Genomic DNA, 9,749 nt, shown 5'->3' with positions numbered 1-9,749 from the left:
ACAGAGTGTTACGGAATCAGTTTGTTAGTATTTGTACAGCACTTCAGAAATATAAAGCACTAACTATTGTAGTGGATAGCAACTTAATAAGATAATTAACCAACCATTTCTAACACGAAACTGTGTAAGTATGGACATGTTTAACTTCTGAATATTTTAGTCTTTCTTCCTTTTATTGGCTTAAGCATAATACTGAACATTCTGATGATTCAATTTGAGTGAAAGAAAAAAGGACATTTTTGGTTTGAATAAGAATGATCTTACCATTAAACAGCATCGTTTTCTCTCGGTGTCCAGAATGTTTTTTCATTTTAACACGCCCTGAGTAGGACGACTGTCAAAGGTAAACACCTAGCTAATCTCTAGTTAGGAAAGCATTTGATCACCAGCTTTGTTTTACTTTTTGAACCAGGACACTGTTTAAGGAGACAACCACTCCCTCCCAGGGTGGAAAGTGACTATTCATTTCTGTTTTATACACAGCTAAACCTTCTATTATGTATCCTATTAGTAACTATATTTGTTTTTGTAGTGTGTACCATCTCCTGATCTCTGAGCTCATATCTATTATAATCCTCTCTAAATAAATAATATCCAAGTTCCAATCCCCATAGACCTGCTGGCAGAGAACATTTCCCTCCATTTTTCTAGTATCTTAAGACCCAAGTATACCATGAGATTCTAAAATTATTTTAAAGCAAGCATTAGAGTGGAATAACAATTAGGAGTTACTAAAAACTCATATGCATTTACTGGTCATTTTTTTTTCCTGGCAAGTTGTGGTGTTTAAACCATAAATAATTCTTAGCTTAAACTACACTGAAGACAGGAAAGCAGGAAATAAATGAAAAAATGATTTCAAATCCATAATGAAAAAATAGAGAAAATCTTTAAGATTTTATTAAAATAAAGTTATTTTCTCATTTACCTTGCTGAATATTAAGTTTGATGCTATCATTACTATAATATTACTCTTAAGAGAGAGTTCATTCTGTTTTGCACCCTCAGTCTTTTTTTTAAAAATATCTTTATTGGAGTATAATTGCTTTACAATGGTGTGTTAGTTTCTGCTTTATAACAAAGTGAATCAGCTATACATATACATATATCTCCATATCTCTTCCCTCTTGCCTCTCCCTCCCACCCTCCCTATCCCACCCCTCTAGGTGGACACAAAGCACCGAGCTGATCTCCCTGTGCTATGTGGCTGCTTCCCACTAGCTATCTATTTTACATTTGTGTACCCTCAGTCTTAACATACAATGCCTGGAACAATGAAGGCATTTAATAAATATTTGAAAAATGAGTGAGAGAATGAATGAATGAATGGCAAATGTACTCTTAATATACACTGCAGTTTGTAAATGTCTGTACCTTACCTTACCCACTGATGTTCAGTTTACAGATGTATCTGAAACAAAGATGTAGGAGGCAAACATAAAGAACCAGAAATCAAACACCTTTAACCCAGACTCCTTGAAACTAATCTTAGACTCTTTTGAGAGTATTTGGGAGGGGGTTTGGTTGAAGAAGTCATTATGGAAGAGAAGAAAGGCAGAATCCTAGGTGTTTGGAAAGCTCTAAGTAGATTCTTAGGTTAAAGTTGGTGAACTTTATTGCCAACAATTCTTCAACTTTTGTTTTAAATAGCTTCTAATATTATTTCACAAATCTCATTCAGCCCTATACTATATGCCAATAATATTTCTAAGTAAAGGATCATATTATTTCTCTAAAGTATATTTAATTTTTAAAGCCATAACCACGGGGGGAAAAGCACACAGAAAGTGATCTTGCAGAGGGAACACATTTGAAGTTCTCATTGAGATCGGGGTCAAGAATACCCCCAGTGCTCGCTTCGGCAGCACATATACTAAAATTGGAACGATACAGAGAAGATTAGCATGGCCCCTGTGCAAGGATGACACGCAAATTCGTGAAGCATTCCATATTTTTTAAAAAAAAAAGAATACCCCCAGAAGTGGAGGGCAATACAGAAAATCTTGGCATATGTTATCAATTTGGGAACAAGTACTTGTATCTACATTGGCATCAGGCAATTTGTTAGATCCAGAGGCAGGATACTAAGTGATGTACTAACAAGGCAAAAATAAGAAAACCATTTAAAAAGCACATCATCAGATTCAGAATAAAAACACTACCTCAAGTATTTTATACATAAAACACACCACCTTGTGGAATGAAAGATAAATACTTTACTATGTTCTGCCCCTTGTGAATGATGTCATCACTGTGATTCCATGAAGAAGAAACTTCTTACCTCCAGATGGTCGCCATTCTCTCTCTCTGGCAGCCCTAGGATTCATATGTTAGTATAATTTCTGTTCAATTCAATTGTATAAAAACACATTGCCTTTTCTCACTGACATGGGTGGATGAGCACACTGTTTTATCTTATTATTCACTTCAGTCTTTGCTAATGTGTTTTCTGCAGGATTTATTCTTTTACTGTAGTGATCACAAGCTTTGCCTAGATAAACAGAACAGACTTTCGGAAACCTCTCTTCTTTTAGCTCCTAAGTGGGGTCAGAGATTTTTTTTAAAAGGTTTATTAAATCCTCTTACATTCAAGCAAAGATACTGCTTTACTTCCTATCTACATCATGAGGGGTACCCACTAATTAATGCAGAAAGAAAAAAATGGATAATTTCTGTCTGTTAACGTTTGTAGATTAAATTATCTCACACCTCACTATTCCCAAGATATTATGGAATTTAGAAACCATGTGGTTTAATATCTTCATTTTTAAAATTAGGAAACCAAGGCCTAGAAAGGTTAAGCAAATCACCCAAATTTACATTAGCAGTTAATGGATGAGCTACGCCCAAATCCCAGGCCTTTTATACTGTCTGTTCTACTATATGACAAAATATTGCTTAGAAGTAGAGTGCATTTTTTTTTTTTTAAGATGTTGGGGGTAGGAATTTATTAATTAATTTATTTATTTTTTGCTGTGTTGGGTCTTCGTTTCTGTGCGAGGGCTTTCTCTAATTGTGGCAAGCGGGGGCCACTCTTCATCGCAGTGCGTGGGCCTCTCACTATCGCGGCCTCTCTTGTTGCTGAGCATAGGCTCCAGACGCGCAGGCTCAGTAATTGTGGCTCACGGGCCCAGTTGCTCTGCGGCATGTGGGATCCTCCCAGACCAGGGCTCGAACCCGTGTCCCCTGCATTAGCAGGCAGATTCTCAACCACTGCGCCACCAGGGAAGCCCCTAGAGTGAATTTTTAAATGGGTTCTCCAGATGGCAAAATTCAAAATGCTTAGCAATGATGTTACTTATTCAAAAATTATCAATTTCTTGTGATTTTTATATTTCATGTCTTAAAAGTAACGCTAAAATTTCACTCTGATGAAAATAAAGCTATTTTATGTACTTCCTAACTGCAATTTTTACAAAACATGCATTTTACTTTGAGATTTGGTTTGTTGTACGTGTATTTTTTTTTTTTTTAATAGTGTTTATTTATTTTTACTTGTTGACAGTTTGCTTTATTTATTTATTTATGGCTGTGTTGGGTCTTCGTTTCTGTGCGAGGGCTCTCTCTAGTTGTGGCAAGCGGGGGCCACTCTTCATCGCGGTGCGCGGGCCTCTCATTATCACCGCCTCTCTTACTGTGGAGCACAGGCTCCAGACGCACAGGCTCAGTAATTGTGGCTCACGGGCCCAGTTGCTCCGCGGCATGTGGGATCTTCCCAGACCAGGGCTCGAACCCGTGTCTCCTGCATTGGCAGGCAGACTCTCAACCACTGCGCCACCAGGGAAGCCCTGTACGTGTATTTTTAAAACCAGGAAAACAGAGACACTTCTGATTTTTCCATTAGCTATAAAATCAATGTATATCCTTCAAGATGAGAATGCATTGCAGGGTTTGGATCTGTTGCACATACGAATTCTCCCGGATGCTTGGTTGACCCGTGTTACATAAGTTTGATGACAACTGTCTTGTAATTTCTAATTGAAGGAGCTTTAAGTAATTGTGCTAAAGCCATGTTCAGTGTGTGCAGCAATGAAGAAGCCCAGACACTAGAGAGGAAACTTTCACCAGAGCTGTTAATAGAATCCAAATTCCAGTTTGTAAAGCAGCCAGCTGCAATACACTTGTGATATGCCATATGAAGAGGAACAGATGAATTTGACACAAATGATTTATTTGTGAAAGCAGAAATCTGATATTCAAAATTCACACTAGTTGATTTTTTTAAAAAGCAAATACATCTTTGCTTTTGGGCTATCACTTGAAATATGAACAAGAAACCTAAGTAAAGATTCTTCGGCATCTTAAAAATATGGAACATAACTTCCTTCTTTGGAAAAGTTTTTTTTAAATAGAGTTAGAATATCTTTTGTATCATGTCTTTTGTTTCAAAAATTGGGTATAAAATTCAGAAAAAAATGTTTCTTGTATGATTTATAGCTGGTAAACACAGTGTTCTACATTCCCAGATGAATGTCATAGTAAAATATGAATTCAAGTACACTAGGTTTCTTTGGAAGAAAATGTACATATTTGTCAGTGAGGGAAAAAATGATCATATTAAATATCTCGTACTAAACTTGACTTCGACTAGCCTATGTCATCATTAACTTATTCCTTTTTTTTCCTCCTCCTCCTTCTTCATCTCCCCCTTGGTAGATACGGACAATTTAAAGCAGTGATTTTCAAACTGAATTTTCACCCATTTATTAGGTCCTGATCAGAATTTTTAAAAATGAAATAGAAATAGCATCAAAGGTGCATTATACATAGTGAGGGTAACTACTTTGAGTCTTAAGATAAAATGTATCTATTAATGTGAATCATGGTTTTAAAAGTTTGAAAGGCACTGAGTTAGAGTAAAATAATTATGAAAATCATTACTAGTTTTAATATTTTGTACATGTTTCTCTTCTTTGGTTTTCTTCTTAGTAACCCTGACTCTTTTATCACTAATTATCATATGCTAGAATTTATTTTTCACACTTAAGGCTTTGCAGAAGGAAGAAATAGGTGTACTAACAGATAGCATATACTAACATATATATTAGTATTCTAACGTATAATAATACTGTATACTAACAGATAACAAAGGAATGTGTAGTTAAACCTCCTTAGAAATCATCTTATTTTTAGTAAATAATTAACTAGAAGTCAGGACGTCTAAATATTATTTCTATGATTGTCAGGAGACCTTGTACAAGTCCTGCTGTGATTTAGTTCCCTAGTATATTTGGTAAGAATAATTCCTACTACTAAATTACTTTCCAGAACCCTTGGAAAATTAATATTAGCAGACTAATAATACTGTAGGCTGCTCTGAGCGAGAGTAGGATAAATATATGGATGGAGAGAACTGCTAAAACAGCAATTTTAAGACCCTTATTGATTTTCTTCATTGCATATTCTCTTTTTGACTGTTCCTTTAAAAAAATCCTTAAAAATATTTGTCTTAGGTAAGTTTTTTTTTTTTTTTTTTTTTTTTTTTTGCGGTACGCAGGCCTCTCACTGTTGTGGCCTCTCCCGTTGCAGAGCATGGGCTCCGGACGTGCAGGCTCAGCGGTCACGGCTCACAGGCCCAGCTGCTCCACGGCACGTGTGATCTTCCCGGACCGGGGCACGAACCCGTGTCCCCTGCATCGGCAGGCGGACTCTCAACCACTGCGCCACCAGGGAAGCCCAAGTTTGTTTTTTTATGTGTGTAATCTTCCTATTACAATCCAAGAAGTTTTTTGAGAATATAGAGCATGATTTAGAAGGTTCAATATCATTTTAAGGGCCAGAAAAGATCACTATGAACAGATGTGACTTAAGAGATGCTTATAATAAATAATTAAATCATGATGAAGGACAGATGAAGAGTTAAAATTTATGAGGTGCTGGAAACAGACTCTACTGACCTTAAAATAAATGCCATGAAATCAGTCAGCAATAGACACAAGAGGAGAAACACAAAAAGGTGGGGTTAAAGTATGCTAGCTTGTAAATAAAAAAAAAAATTATAGTTTGGTATGTATTTGAATGTACTGCTGATTTTTATGACACAAAGCTTTACTATTCTTTTCTAATTTCCCTTAGTTGGGTGTTTCCTTGTCATTGGGCACTAAAGGCTCTTGCATCATAGTCTTTTTGCTAGTTTTAAGCTAGAAGACAGAGATAATGTGTCAAGCTACCTATCCAAGACAAATACTTTCCTCCAAGGGCATCAAGTTAAAAGGGAGATCAGCTCAGTGCTCTGTGACCACCTAGAGGGGTGGGATAGGGATGGTGGGAAGGAGATGCAAGAGGGAGGAGATATGGGGATATAAGTATATGTATAGCTGATTCACTTTGTTATAAAGCAGAAACTAACACACCATTGTAAAGTAATTATACTCCAATAAAGATGTTAAAAAAAAAAGGGGGTAAATGAATTTGGTTCCATCTACATAATGGCACAATCGAGATGGAGATATGACAAAAATGTTATGACTGTCAATGTATTCTGTGGGGAAACTGACTGTAGCAAGGTAAACATCCAAGTTGGAGTCTTTGCTTGGACAAGGTATAGACATCAGATTAGTAACTGGAAATGTCCCATCAACCACCACCCCCATTTCCCATAGAAGACTCAATATCAGGAGGCAAGAAAAATTCCCCATAAAGGATTGGTGCATTACCATTCTATAGGAAGCAGAGATCATGGAAAGTTAGTTTCCATAGGGCAGGTCATAGAAGCAGGATCTGAGCCTTAGTAACAACTTTTGGGGCAATGAAGTTAGAAGTTAGGCATAATTCTTCAAAGACAGTTACTGAGAATGCAGTCAGAAAACACTCAATTTTACAGTAAAAAGTTGAGAAAAATATACTTAATAGAAAACTCTTGATGCTCATTTTGAAGAAAGTAGAGGCACCAGAAGACTGAGACACTGGTGAGAAGATGGGCCACAAAAAGAATTAGAGTGATAGTGGTGGGATTCAAAATGTACTGTCTTTGCATATGATGTGGCCTTAGTTCATTAGGTACTTTGAATAAAGTGGAAAAAACTGGGGCTTTGGAATTATGTAGATCATGAGTTCCCAGTCTAACTCTTCCAACTGCTGGATGTATGATAATGGACAAATTAACTAACCTCTCTTGGCTTTGGTTTCTGAAATGAAAAAATAATACTTGTATATTAAGTGCTTAATTTAGCATAATTTCTGGCACATAGAGGGGGATCTAAATGAGATTTATTATTTTTCCTTTTAATAGGGAAGATAGATTTATTTCTGTAGTTCTGGTCTTGCCCATGATTTCCCTTGTGACCAATAATACATATTTTTGAGATGTCTGACCAGAATCTGAAGGCACCATCTGTGGCAGTTGGTCTCACTCATTAACTTCAGTAAACTGAGCCAACCAAATCTCACAGTGGTTGGTACCCTTGAGAGCTATCTTATTTGGCAAAGGATTACTCTATATTTCATAACATTTTTGCTAGGGGAGGTAGTTAAGTATGTGGGCCAAAGTAGCTTTTCTTTGTGGTGATATGGGCCAAATTACAGTGATGATTAATTTGTAAGTGCTTTGCTCATTATTAAATGTTCTCAATAATGGTGATGATAAGTAACATTTACTTAACATTTTCGGGCTCTGTATACTACTATATCATGCTCTTTCTGAAGCTTTGAGTAAAGCTCATACATTGGTAGAAACTGTGTCTAAAGGAAACAAGAATTATTAAACAAAACAAAGCATTCCTGACTGTATATATCTAAATGAGCAGTGCCCCCTGCAAAGTAGTTCCCTTGGGAAGCTATACAAACATTCTAACAATCTTGCCATTGCTCAAAACATTTTTGAAATTTCTCTTCTGGAATTGCCTTAAGACCCAGTTTATGAGTCATACAAAAAAGTCAGACTCATTAATTTACAGTCACACATAATTTTTCACCTCTGATAGTATTACCCAGATTAATTACCCATCTCGGCTCTGAGTGATTTTCTACTTCCAAAATAAAATCCAACCTCAAAGGGTAAATATTTGCCACTGTCTAGGGTATTTAAGAGAACATATTGCATTTCTGAAGGTAATTCCAAAAACAATTCCAGAATTAGAAATACTTGAATAACATCTTCCATGTCAGTGAGCTCGCTGAGGACAATTCTGCTCCAAATAGAAAGTTGTAGTGTATTTTTTTAACTGTTTCATTCAACAAACATTTGTTGAGTGCTAACTATTCATTCATTTGCTCACCAAGTATTTATTGAGTACCTACTATGTGATAGGCATTGGGTTATGGATCCAGCAGTGAGTAGGACAAACATGGCCACTACTCTTATAGAAACTTCATCTAGTCAGGAGGACAAATATTAAATAAGTAATTACAGTAAAGAGAGGTGTAATGGGAACATGTTTCAGGGAGATCTGTCTAGGGATAGGGTTAACTCTCCTGAGAAAATGACTTTAAAGCTGAGATTTGAAAGATGAGTAGGAGTGTTCCAGGTAGGGGGAATGCTTGAGGGCAAGCATGGGAATGCTTGAGGGAAAGGAAGGATGATGTTCTAGGAACTGGAAAAAATTCAGTAGAGTTAGAGTGTTTGGTGGAATAGCAAGAGTAGACTGACAGAGGCCAGACCATGCAGAGCTTAATAAGCCATTTTACTATTCAGTTGTACACACACTGAAGCTTGAGTATGCAACTTCAGTTGCAGAATAAATTGGTAAGAAGAGAGACTGGAGGTAGGGAGAACATTTAGTAGGTTATTATTACAAAAATTAGGAGAGAATGATGGTAGTAGAGATGGAGAGAAGTACATGGGTTTGAGAAATACTCAGAAGGTAAAAAAAAAACACAACAGGACTTGATGATTCATTGGATGTCACAGAAAAGGACAGAGAAGAGTTAAGAACAATTATTAGGTTGTTGGTTTGAAAATGAGTGTGTGATGGTGCCACTCACCGTGCTCGGGACACTGAAGAAGGAGCTCTAATCATTCAGTGGGGGAGAAGTGGTTAGTTCATTTTTGAATATGCTATGTTTAAGGTACCAGAGAATTATCCAAGTGAAGGTGTTAAGTAGGCAGTGGATATATAAGTGTGTGCCTCAGGATGAAGATTGGACTTGGAATTACAGATATGTGAGTCATCAGCAACAGGAATGAATCAGATCATTTAAGGTAAGTGTACAGACTGAAAAGAACACAAAGCTAGGAAAAACACCTGAGATATACCAATGTTTAAGAGCTGGGCAGAAGAGGAGATGCCCACAAAGGAAACTGAGGAGTAAGCCAGATAGAAAGAAGACCAGGAGAATGTGGTAGCATGGAGACTAAAGAAAGAGAGCATTAAAAAATACAGATGTCAATAGTGTCAAATATTGCCAAGAGGTCAGGTAAGGTTGGCAATGAAAAGTATCTACTGGATTTACAGAATATAAGGTATAGATTATCCAGAGTACAGTAGAAACACTTTAAATTAATGTTTTCTGAGTGGGACCTGGAAATTGGTCAATAATTCATTGAAAAAGTGATTAAATTGGATAATCATAAACAAAATCACATTCTTTCATGTTATTTTAATCTGAAACATATAACTGTACATTTATTTGTCAATCTTTGACACAGGGCCTAAACCTTTCTTTATGATCTGTTGTTGGTATATGTGTATTGAAATCAGTCTCAGTTTTCTCGCATAAATAATATCCATAAGTGCATTGTCTATGATTCCCTGTTTGGGGGAATTATTTAAAGTAAATCAAGAAATTAAAGATACTCATGGAGAGGATTC

The 9,749-nt window shown here is 36.4% G+C and overlaps 1 non-coding gene across 1 annotated transcript; it reads left to right on the top strand.

The window, feature by feature from the left end:
• The first annotated feature begins 1,849 nt into the window (after positions 1 to 1,849).
• Positions 1,850 to 1,956, top strand: LOC116746539. The gene has a single exon (XR_004347789.1). It is a non-coding gene; the product is annotated as a U6 spliceosomal RNA (small nuclear RNA).
• The last annotated feature ends 7,793 nt before the right edge of the window (positions 1,957 to 9,749 follow it).

Source organism: Phocoena sinus, chromosome 20 (assembly GCF_008692025.1).
Source record: "Phocoena sinus isolate mPhoSin1 chromosome 20, mPhoSin1.pri, whole genome shotgun sequence".
NCBI classification, from domain to species: Eukaryota; Metazoa; Chordata; class Mammalia; order Artiodactyla; family Phocoenidae; genus Phocoena; species Phocoena sinus.
Note: the sequence above shows the minus strand (reverse complement) of the source record. Positions and strands in the feature narration are given on the sequence as shown.